Source organism: Emydura macquarii, unplaced genomic scaffold (genome assembly GCF_026122565.2).
Source record: "Emydura macquarii macquarii isolate MOO-44397 ecotype Brisbane River unplaced genomic scaffold, CSIRO-AGI_Emac_v2 contig_480, whole genome shotgun sequence".
NCBI lineage: Eukaryota > Metazoa > Chordata > Testudines > Chelidae > Emydura > Emydura macquarii.
In genome coordinates, this window is record NW_027130617.1 from 740,220 (window position 1) to 752,536 (window position 12,317).

The 12,317-nt window shown below is 43.0% G+C and overlaps 1 protein-coding gene across 1 annotated transcript in view; it reads left to right on the forward strand.

The window, feature by feature from the left end:
* Nucleotides 1-6,932: 6,932 nt before the first annotated feature.
* NEK7 (NIMA related kinase 7) overlaps nt 6,933-12,317 on the forward strand; it is a 119,347-nt gene continuing 113,962 nt past the window's right edge. Inside the window, exon 1 of the mRNA XM_067538294.1 lies at nt 6,933-7,400. The gene's annotated coding sequence lies outside the window, so the exon portion shown is untranslated. The remainder of the gene's footprint in view (nt 7,401-12,317) is intronic.

Consider the following 12,317-nt stretch of genomic DNA (forward strand, 5'->3'; position numbering starts at 1 on the left):
GTCTGTTGGATCTGGAGCGTTTTCACTCTATAACTAGGGGGAAAACTGAAATACTCTGCCCCTTATGGGGGAAAAATGGTAATAGAGAACTTCTGACCAGCTAAATTATTTTTAGTAGAATTAATTTTATGGGAGTCATAGAATTTGGATGGTTCCTTATTAAAGTTAGCTTGTGAACTAAAAAGGTTAAGGATCTTTCCTATGAATCCTCACCCTTTGGGAAGCTATCCATACTGCTTGCAGGGAAATATGATCTGTGAAATGAAAAATTCTTCTCTGCCCATCTTGATTCCAAGCTATTCTTTGTAGGATATTTTTAACTAATCTTTCATCTTTGAAAGACACTTTTCCAGTTACTGGATGTTATATCTGACTTCAAGTTCCATAGTCAGAACTGTCACCTTACTGCTGTGTTTAAAGCTGTTTCTCTGGCTGACAAAATCAAATTATATAATGCTATATTGAATAGCAAATTTGCTGAATTATTAATAAATCTGGTAACTCTGGAGAAGCAAGACTGTTACAGCATAGATTTATTAATTTCCTCAAGGCCTTTGTTAGAGCTATTGCTACATATACTGCATAAATAGTAGATCTCAAAGCTTAAGAACTTGCCTCAGGTGAAGAACACAGTATATTTTTGAGAAGAGGTGAGTGAACAGACTTTCTCTAAACAGTGAGAAGTCTATTTCCCAAAATTTCCCATTCATCTAGGAACAAACTTGATTCAAGTCAAACCTGACCTGATAAAAGAAAAATTTCAATTATTTCTTCCAGAGCTGAAAAGAGACTTTGTGTTGGAGAAATAAAATTTCTGATTCAAGATTTGTAATCATAGGGTCAGAAAGACTTGATGGAAATTCTGGTTTAAGGTACCTTTCAGAGATGTCTTCCTTATTTGATAGACATTTTCTTTCTTCCTCCAAACCAGATTAAAAAACCCCCCAAAAAACAATCCCCCCACCCCAACCCCTCTAGATGGATGGGAATATATCTCCTTGGATAAACTATCTGAATCCAACACAATTCATGGATTGAGAACCCATTTGTCTAAGAATAATTCTATATATATTCTCAAATTTTGTTTCTCTTTGAACTGGAGAGCCATTTGAAAGTGTCTAGTTTAGAAAGTTTGTTTCTTACATGTAAATGAGCATATTTGATACAGAAGGTTTTTGTGGGTTTTTTTGTTACTACCAGTTATGTAGTCACCTTTCTAAACTCAATCTCTTTTCTTTCTGAGTCTTTGGTTTCGAAGAACAAAATCCTGCTCTATATTCTGCTTCTTGGAATAGCTGGTTCTCTAAACAGTTAGAGCAGACTCCCTCCAGTGTATTGTGAATTCAGTCTTTCATAGCTCAGTCATGCAAGTGCTGAGCAGTCTGGTCTCTCAAGCCAGCAAAGCATTTAAGCATGTGCTTAACTTGAAGCATATCCTATTGATTAAGCACACACTTAATGCTTTGGTGGACTGAGGTCAGAGTGCTCAATGCCTTGCAAGATAAGAGTCCTTGATGTACAATCCAAGCCACTGTGAAGCTATTTATAGGGAAGTGAGAGTGAAACTCCATTTATAGGGAGGTAAAATTAAATGATGAAAATGGTAAAAAAGCAGCCTCCTTGGTGCATTTGTACCCCCAAATTATACCTGCTATTACACCACAAGTAGAAACCTGGTTGCATTATGCCTCTACCTGATGAACTATTTGGAGGACCAGTTCATTTTGTGAACACAAATTGTGCTTGGAAAAGAAAAAACTGGACCTTGGACCTTCTAAAAATTCTTTCTGGGAGTACTAGTGCTAGTGATTAAATGTTTGCTGTGATTTCTTAACACCTTAGTTGAAGGGTGAGGATATTGAATCTTCAACAGTCTTCCTTTATTTAAAGTGTTAATTAGTCACTGAAGTTAAATAGGGTATTAATAAAAATAAACAGTGTAAGGCCCAGATTCTGCAAAGATGTACACGTGTTTAACTTTACTCACTGTGAGTAGCTCTATTGAAGTTAATGAGACTGGTCACTTGGGTAAATTTAAGTCCATGTATTTTGTAGGATCGGAGCCTTAAACAGCCTGACTAAAAATCCCTTATCTTCACAGTTCAACTTTCCCTTAACCCTTAGTGTCACTTTTTTTAGACAGATCCTAAATGTCTAATATAGGAAATGAGCATCACCTGTTCCGCACCCTTTATTGTTGGGAAAAAATGAGTATATATTTGGCAAAACAGCAAAAATCCATTTGCCCCTCTTTGGAGTTTCCCTTTAAAGCACTGCAATATAAACATCTCAATGCTTCATTAAACCCCTTTTGAGACAGTTACTTTAGTTGTTTCACATGGATATAAAGGGGCATGTAAGTATAACCTAGGCCCGCCAATTCTGTGGACATTTGTGTCTATTGAACAGGGCAAAAACAAGAAACAGTGGAGGGGGCAGAAGGAAACATGAAGTATCTGAAGATGCACTATCCTTAGGTTCTGCTGTCAGCTCTTCTACTGGAGGTAATGAGTAATTATCAGGAAAGACCATTTGGGTCATTGCCCAGTTGACAAACAACATAATTGAAACCCTCTGGATTTCTTGTGAGACACCAGAATATTCTACATTTATTTGCGCATACAATGGACACACTTGAAGTTCTTTCCCTTTTGGACTAGTTTGAGCCATATTCCTCATACTTAAAATGGAAAATATCATTGGAACAGTTATCATCTCTAGAAATATAAGTGTGAAGTGTTACCATTGTGTATATTTGTGTTTACATGCATAGCTGCTGCTGATAGATCACATAGATAAAATTTAAGATGTGCCTCTGACTAACTCACCTTCACTCTGCCAATCCATCACAGCCAAAACTACTTCTAACATTCCAAGCCTATCAAAAACTTCAAAACTGTTTTAAAAAACAGCTTATAAAAAAGCTACTTTGCTTTCCACAAAACAGGAACTTCACAAAAGATTACACAGGATTGATAACAGTCAAGGTAAAGTATCAATAAAATGTCAAAATAGGAATGCTTGCCAATTTGGTGTGGGTCTATGCAAAGCTTGATGGTATACAAAGCATACTCAAAGCTGCCTATTGAATCAGGCCCCTGAGGCAAGTTCACTCACAACTGCTGGGATGTGTGTGTGTTTGCGAGAGGACCTCTCTCATAATTTTTAGCCAAGTGGATAGGGTAGTAACCTAAGAACTCCCCATTTTAAGTCCCCCACCCCCTTATTGAGGAGAAGGGATTTGAACAGGCATCTACTATCTTTCACGTGAGTGCTTTAGCCAGTAAAACATGCTGCTTTAAAGTTTCCCCAAACTTGCCTACAGAAGTTGTTCCAGATTAGTTAACTATTTTAGTAATTAAATATTTGGCCAGAGAAAGTTACAATGACTGTGTATGTTAGTGGTTAGGACATTCCTCTGAGATGTGGCCAATCCCTGTTCAAATCCCTTCTACAGCTCAGGAAAGGGGACTTGAACCAGGGGTCATTCGTATCCTGCGATAGCATCCCAGACCTGGTCTACACTTTCCTGGAAATTCGGCGGCAGTCAACGTGAGTTACGCAAACTACACAGTAGTTTGCGTAACTCACGTCGACTGCTCTGCTTCCCTTCTGCGCACTGTTTACACTATGCTGTGCAGACGGGGATGCAGCATTACGCTACATGAGGGGGTGGTTTACCAGCGTCGACTTCCTGATCAATTGAGCAGGTCTACACCGACCGCTCAATCGATCCAGAAACGTCGATTTGGCAGTGGCGAATTTGCCGCCATCAGTATAGACATGGCCTTAGTCAGTAGACTAATGATTATAAAGGAAAGGCCTTCTTTCCCAACCTCGAGCTATTTTGTGTGAACTCACCCGAAGGGCCTGAGCTGATAGGCTGCCTCTGATCAGGCACCTGCAATACTTTCCCAGGTATCTGGCCAGTGGGTCTCACCTACATGCTCAGGGTCAGACTACCATATTTGGGATTGGGAAGGAATCTTCCCCCAGCTCAGATTGGAAAAGATTTTGGGGTTTTTCCTGCCTTCCCCCTCTGCAGTGTGGGGCACAGTTTGGTTGCTGGTTTGAACAACAGTAAATGATGGAGTCTCTAATTTGCAATTTTTAAATCAAGATTTCAGCAGCTCAGCTTACTACAGGAGTGGGTGGGTGGGGTTCTGCAGTCTGCAATGTGCAGGAGGTCAGACTAGATGATCGTGATGGTCCCTTCTGGCCTTAAAATCTTAAAAGACTTAGGCAGCAGACTTTGCTCATTTGTGAATTGCTCTGAGGCTTAGACAGGAGATAGGTGCCTGAACACCTACATTGAAGCAGTAGTGCACATGCCTAGAGGCAAAAACTTAGGTGCCACACGAGTATAAGCGCCTATGAGGTTAGATGGCAGTTGAGTTGGAGCTTTGTGGATCACAGTGGTACCTAAAAATGGGACTCAGGCACCTAAGTACCTTTGCGGATTGCACCTTTGTGCTATTTCTCAGATTAAATAGTAATTATATGGTAGTCTCCAATTTTTCTTCTGGAAGGGAAGCTTACAGTAGAGGCAAACAGAAGATTCCCATATGGAACTCTTTTTTTCTTTTCCTGTCAGGTGCTGCTGCTGCTTCATCTGCTGGGAGAGAGCACTGGGTATGTCTCCACTGCACTTAGACACTTGCAGCTGAACCCTACCAGCTGACTCGGGCTTGGGCTAAGGGGTGTTTAATTGCATGTAGATGTTTGGGTTCACCTCTGGGACCCTCCCACTTAGCAGGGTCCTAGAACCTGGGCTGCAACCCGAGCTTGAACATCTACACCATAACTAAACAGCCCCTTAGTCCAAGTCAACTGGCACGGGCCAGCCACAGGTTTTTAATTGAACTGTAGATATACCAATGAGAACCTCACACTCTTTAGGCTTGCACTTGCTCCTCCCATTGTTTCCACTTCAGAGTTTGATACCTCCTGAGTCCTCATTTCAGCAGCCAGAAAGGATTAGAATCTCTTGAGGGAAAGCTTCTCCCTCACCCTCTTCTCTGTACATTTTAGGGGAGCTGTTCTTATTTTTAATTCCTAATAACAGGTTTAAATTTGGTTCTCTCACACCAGGCTATTGCTAGAAACAGGAAACGCACCATTTGTGGGTAGGAGGCTTTCATTTTTATTCCTAATGGATTACAGTTAGTACTCAAGGGAACCATGACCAGTTAACATGTTTTTAAACACCATTCTGACTAAGCTAGGTGTTTAGCTATGTTTAAAAACATGTTAATTATTATGTGCGCTAAACATACCTCATTTTCCTACACTAGACAAGGACAAAGTCTCAGATCAGGCTCGATGGCTAATCTAATAAATGTTCCCTGCGGGAACCAATAGTCTGCTTTTCAGGGCTTGTCTACACTTACCTCAGAGATTCGGCAGCAGTTGACCCGAGTTATGCAAGCTACGCAAAAAACTTGCGTAACTCCCGTCAACTGCTGTGCTTCTCTTCTGTGCGCCATCTTCACTGCACTGCGCCAATGGGAACAGCACTATGTCACTTGAGAAGGTGGTCTTAATATGTCGATTTCTAGATCGACTGAGCAGGTCTTCTCTGACTGCTCAGTCGATCTAGAGAAGTCGATCTGATGGCGGCGACTTTGCCGCTGTCAGTGTAGACAGCCTCAGTAATCCTGGGCTCTTACTTCTCAGATTTACTTCCATGAGTTCAAAGTGCTGAGCCCCTCTTGCTCAGTTATATTTTATATAATTGCTGTATAGTTTATAGTGCTTATAAATCCTTGTCAGGGGTTAGGATCCCACTGTGGTAGCCAGTGTAAAAACACAGAGTCCCTGCCTGGGCAATCTTACAATCTACAAACTTCACCGCAGAAAGGAAGAGGATAGCTGGCTGGGAATACATTTGCTTGTGGCTGGATGAACTGCCCACTACTTTTTATTAACTGGTCCTGGACCAATTCATTTTTCAGCGCATTGTACCTCCAAGGAGGAGCAAGGCTGTTAGAAATTGCTAAAGCCCTGCAGAGTTTGCTAACATGACTGGAATTGCTGCAGCACCCAACATCTCTGGGTCCAAAAACACGGCTGCAGGTTGGCCCCAGGTTCTTCACAGCACAGCAGCCCTCTCTTGCCCCTTCCAAAGCAGGGCAGCACCAAGGCAGGTTGTTTTGACGGACACCAGCCTGGCCACAGCACCAGGCGCTCCCCAGTCCATAGGGAAGGGGGCTAACCACCCGCCGTCCTATTCTTTACCGAGGAATTGGGCGCTGCAGGGCTCGGCGAGCCAGCCCAACCCCTGCCGCCTCCTCCAGCCCGGCCCCCCTACAGCAGGAGCGGGGACATAGCGGCTCCACTGCGCTCGGCCCATCTGTCTCCCCGCTGCACACTCAGCCCTGGCAGCCGAGAAGGGCCCGGGCCGGCTTGGCGAGCACGGGGCGATCGGTCACCGGCCGCCCGGGCCGCTCCGAGCGAGGAGGGCGGGGTGCGGGCCCCGGCGCCGAGGAGGAGCCCGGCGCCGGCCCCGCCTCTCTCCCCTCGGGGATGCCGGGATGTTTACGATCCTGGCAGCTGCCGGAGCCTGGGCTGCTACCGCCGCGGCCGCTCGGTTCGCCTCGCTCGCCCGCCCGGCAGCGCGCGTCCGGCGCAGCTCTGACTCGGCTCCCGGGTGCGGATCTCCACGGAGGCAGCGAGGCCGGCTGCGGGCCCCCGGCGCGAGGCGGAGGGACGCGGACTGTGGGGTGAGGCACGGGGGAAGGAAGGGGTCGCCAGCGGCGCCGAGGCCGTAACCAAGAAACTCCCTTGGGCCGGGCCGGGCCGGGCCGGGCAGCGGCAGAGCAGCCCAGCCCAGCTCCCTCTCCTTCTCCTCCTCCTCACACTGGGCAGCGGCGTGAGGGTGGTCCCGCCTCCCGCCTGGCCTCATTGGCCGCTGTCGCTTGTGATCCGGCCTCCATTGGCTGCAGCCGCTGCCGCTCAGTCCGAGGAGGGAGAGTGAGTCAGTCCGTGTGTGTGTGTCCTGCTGCAGAGTGAAACTCCGCGCAAGGGTGGAGGGGGCGCCACGTGCCAGTTGCCCGGGGGTGCCGACCGGTCCGAGCCCTGCTCTCTGCCGGCCTGGGCCGTGGGGCTCTGCAGCCCCTGCCTCGCACCTGCTCGTGCCCTTAGCGGCAGCCCCGGCCGATGCTCGTTCCGGTGGGGGTCGCAGCGAGCAGAGCAGATCGGGGCTGGGCGTTATTTTAAGGGGTTTCTTTTCCAGAGGCGACAGGTTCTGAAGGCCGATTTGGCCGCTGTGTGGCCCAGCGGGTTGCAGAAAACAGTCCGCAGGGACTAGAGGCGGCTCAGGCCTCCAGGAGCATTAACGTCAAGAAATTTCATTGCTTAAGTTGGGGCTGAGACCATCTTTCGACCGTAGCTTATTCATGGTAGGACTTGTTTGAATACCTTAACTCTTTCTGTTTTGCTGTGGCTGGTGGGGAGTTCGTTCCCCCAACCGAAGAAAAGGTGGCATAGGATTTAAAAAACAAAACAAAACTGGCGATACACTTCAGGGGTCTGTTGCGCCTCATTTTACATCCTGGAAACACTTTTACACATGCATATCTTTATTGGCTTTACACACAGTAGTAAAGCACATGATCACACAATCCAGGATCATAGAAGATTAGGTTTGGAATCATAGCAGATCAGGAGGTCATGTAGTCCAATCCCCAGGATCAGGGCCTTTGTGCTTATCCTGATCTTCTGCTCTCTTTTAATCTCACCTTTCCACATCGCTGGTACCATTTTTAAAGTTAAATCTAAAACTGAAAACTTTTTTCCTTTTAAAAAATGATATTTTTGTGTTTTCATTTATCTTTCTTAGTGTACTTTTTATGGTGCACCTTGTTTTTTTTCATATTGAATGTATGCTCCAATCCTGTAGTTGATTGATGAAGGAAACCACAACCAATAATTCTTATTTAGCTGAGGTAGCCAGTTTAGTCAGTAGTAATGGTGTTAGTGTAGATGGGCTGGAGCTTACATAATGCTAGGAAGGTTTTTCGTGAATATAGAGCTCAATTCTCTGAAGACTTCTCTAAGTAACTTTACCCATATGAGTAGTCCCACTGAAAAGTTAGTTGTGTCTTTGGAGGGTCATCACCATGGTGATATTAGGAATCTATTGTTTTAATATTAATATTGAAGATTATTTGTAGTATGTGTGATATCTGACTGGATTTTGCCAGTACTAGCTAGCTTGCGTTGACATTTCCCCCGTGTATACAGTATGCTTCATAAAGCATAATAGTAGGTATGCTCAAAATATAAGAAATATCTAATTCTCTCTTTTTTAATCAAAGTAATTTTGAATATGTAAGATTTGAGTACAATTTTTACAATAAATATAATCTTCATCAAGTTTACTTATAGGGGAGGAATTCAAATTGTAGAACTAAATTTTAAAAGAAAAACAAGGGCCCAATTGAATGCCAGGACTATAATACGGATCTTAGGTTCTAAAATTCTTAAAATGCGGAATCTGATGATTTACGTTTGCAGTGGTGGTGTAGCTGTGTATGAGAGACACAGGGTGGGTGAGGTAATATCTTTTATTGAACCAAATTCTGTTGGTGAAAGAGACAAGCTTATGAACTCCACAGAGCTCTTCTTCAAAAGTGAAAGGGATAAGCTTTGGAGCTCCATAGAATTACAATAGAAAATTTTGTTTTACTCTGTAAATATATTTATTTGTGATGCTTTGGAAAGTGAAAAAACATTCCAATTAGTGCCCATTAATCAGTTTCTCAAATCAGTCCAACACTTATTTCTAGACTGAAAGTCTTTTTACTTCTCATGCCAGTTAAATGTCAAGGCCTTGTCTATACTCAAAAAATAAGTTGACATAATATATGTACTGACCGCAGTGGCTGACGTCCACACTACCCTCCTTCGGTTGGTGGAGTGCGTCCTCACCAGGAGCACTTCCACCGACCTAAGAGGGACAGTGTGGGGAGCTGAGAGCCCACAGGCTGGCTCCTGGCAGGCTGCTTCCACCTTTTCTTGTTCCCTGCCAGGAACCAGCCCTGGGCTTCTCCTATCCTTGTTCCCCACTGGGAGCCAGGGGAAGCTACCAGGGGCTCCCCCACTCCTGTTTCCAGGGGGAAGCAGTCCGGGTCTTCTCGCTCCTGGAGAGTGGGTCCAGCTTCTCCTCTCCCCCACCTGCTTGTTCCTGCTGGGAGCCAGCAGCCTTGTCAATTTCCTGGCTCAGCCATGAAATTGACAGGGCTGCCTGGCTCCCAGTGGGAGCAGGAGGAGAAGTTGCCCAGGGCTTCTCCCCCTGCTGGTTACACTGACACTGTGTGACTACACCTCTGGTGGAGAGGGTTTTATTTAGTCGAAAAAACAGGGCAGTTTTGTTGGCGGAGTGTTGTTGTTGGTGATTGCTATATGTACACCAGCACTGCTTTGTTGACAAAAGCTGACTTGTCAACAAAACTCTCTAGGGTAGACCAGCCACCAGTCCACCACTTCTTAAGGTGACAGCTATTTTCTAATATGTTAATGATGGCACAGCTGTTCAAGCAAGATAAGAAAAAATTGTTATAAATAACTTTTTTTATAGAAGAAATGTATTGAATAAGTTTTTGCAATAAATAATTATTTATTTGATAAACTCTAGATGTAGAATTTACTGTGAAAGGCACATTAACCCCTACAGTCAGAAGCCTTCATAACTCAGTGTCAACTCAGTCAGTCAGCTTGTGCAACTAACATTCTATAGTGCTCACAATATGCAAGGGTAAAACACTGAGGACAATGCATAGGAGCAGTAAAATAATAATTGTGATTCCAAGATCTGTAAATCAAGGCAAAGGACACAATATAGCTTCTTCTTGATGCTACCTAGAACACAATTCAATATTATAGCAATGTAAGGAGGACTGAAGTATCCATATTTGAAATATTGTACTCACATCTGCTGTCTTAAAGATGGAGAAAGTAGAGTGGAAAGCAATCCAACTACTTCATGGATGAAGAGGAACTTAAATAGTTTTCCTACCATATCTCTCTGTTATCCTTAAAAAAGAAAGAAACTCAATGTTGACCTGCAAAGGACTTTTTTAAAAAATCCCCAGTTTCTGTTCTTTTTTCTTTATGATATATGATGAAGGCCTGAATGTTTGTAAATTTGTTTTGTTTTAGACTTCAGAAATATTGGGAATGTAAAATGTAGGTCCTCTCTAGTTTAGCTGAAGGACCTCTTGTGGCATTTTGGAGTATGTTTAGTATGAGATCTAACAACTTAGCTGAAGGAATAGAGGTGTTCAATTTCCTTTAATATTCCTTTAATCAACGTTATGGATGATCACTGAAGTTAAATTGCCCTTAACAAAGGTAAGGAGCTTTAAATGTCTGACTAAAAATCCTTTCTTCACTTGAGTGCTCCGTTTTCACTCTTGGCTCTTGTGTTTTTTGTCACTTCACTAGGTTTCCAATGATCTAAGTGTCTTCCCAGGACTTAAAACCTAAAAAGCAGAACCCCATCCCCGCCAAAGAAATGATTTCAGGAGAGTAAAAACAGATACTTTTTAAAAAAAAGCATTTCACCTTTAAGAGTGAGACATATGTAGATGCCTACAACAGTCTGTAAGAAACTAAACAAAGAGATGATGCACAACTGTGTTGAATAACCTTTTCAAATACAAAAGTTAGGGAGTTCAAACTATAGTTCAGAAGGTTTGGCTGAGAAAAATGAATCTTGTGGTAGGAAAATGTTGTGTGGTGCAAATGCTGTGTTTTTCCTATATTAGGCAATAGATGTAGATGGGTTGTGCTATTCTTTTCTATACTTCTAACTTTCTGGGGGGTTGTCTGTACTAGAATTGCATTGACTGCACTTAACTCGATGCAGTTATTTCACTTATAGCTAGTGAGATGTGTGTCGGCACTTGGCACACAGACACACTTAGCTGAGTTGACTCTACATCCTGCACCCACACTAGTGCTATTCTCAGTCATGTCCGCAGCAGTGCTTTGTAAGTATGCATTCCAGAGTTTGATACTGCTCCAAGCAGCTGTGCTTTATGGATGATTTCACAGAGCTTTCAGGGATCTTGTGGTGATTTAAAGACTTGTGGGAGTAGAAATTACTGTAACTTCTGCAGCCACCCCCAGGGAAAATCCTGTGATTATTTGTGGCTTATCCCTAAATCCCTGCTGGACCCAGAGCTATTTGGGAACTGTTTCTTGAGTATGGAATCATCTAATACAGATCATTGATGTGGAGATATATGGATCAGTAATCACTTAGTGGATCAGTTGCCAAAAGAAGTTGATCACTGTGGAAGCAGCATGCAGCCATAGGCCACATACGTGTGCTGGGAAATGTATGGTTGTGTCTGGACAGGTTGACCAGTGGAAATTAGGTGCCCAAAGAGGCCACTCTTGCAGTGGCTGAGGTATTGTGGGCAGCCTTTGGAGGACTAATTTGCTACTTCTGTTGTAACATGACACTAATGCTGGCCACATTGGCAGCAGTATGATTCAGCTGACATGATTCCCGGCTCAGTTGAGCTTAACTTTAGGGATAAGTGTAAAGATAGTCAATATGACTCAGAACAACTAAGACACTGTTGAAGGACTTTTTTTGTTTAGATTACAGAGAGCTTTAGAATAATGAAGAAGAGCTGTTGTTAGAAATGAGTTACTTCTCTAGTGAAGATAAGCTTCCTTGGATACAAGTCAAACATGAAACAACTGTGATTTCAGTAATATAATTATGATTTTGTAGTAAAAATGTTAATTTTTAGTGCCATTATCTATCACTGTTTAAACAGTACATACAAAGTTATGAAAGGGACAGTAACTGTAGTTTGTTTCTAATTCAGAAGGTAATACTAAGATAACCTCTGTTGCTAAGATAAGGGACTGTATTTACTTAATTTTATTAGATCTGCAGATTTTGCTTGTTACTGAGCATAGGAGGCAATTGATTGGCCACTTTATTTGGCATTCAGGAGCTTGCACTGAAGTGTTTTGACCTTATTTGTAGTTTTAAAAAGATCAGTCTTATAATTTAATAGTTTGATTTGTTTTAGATCCACTGGATTAATTTATATTTGTATCCTATTGGTACTCTAAGGTGCATTATTTTGACTTGTCATTGAGATGCTAGTGATAAGATCTAAATTTCTTTCCCTGAGGTATGTTTGCTCTTGTATTGTTTTGTGTTTGGTAACTGTTTTAGTTGGATGCTTCAGAAAATTTTGATTCTTGATAGGAATAAAGATAAATCTGTTTTTAAGTTCAGGTAATGAGTTTTCAAACTACAGTGCCCAGTTTTTCCAAAATAATTTATT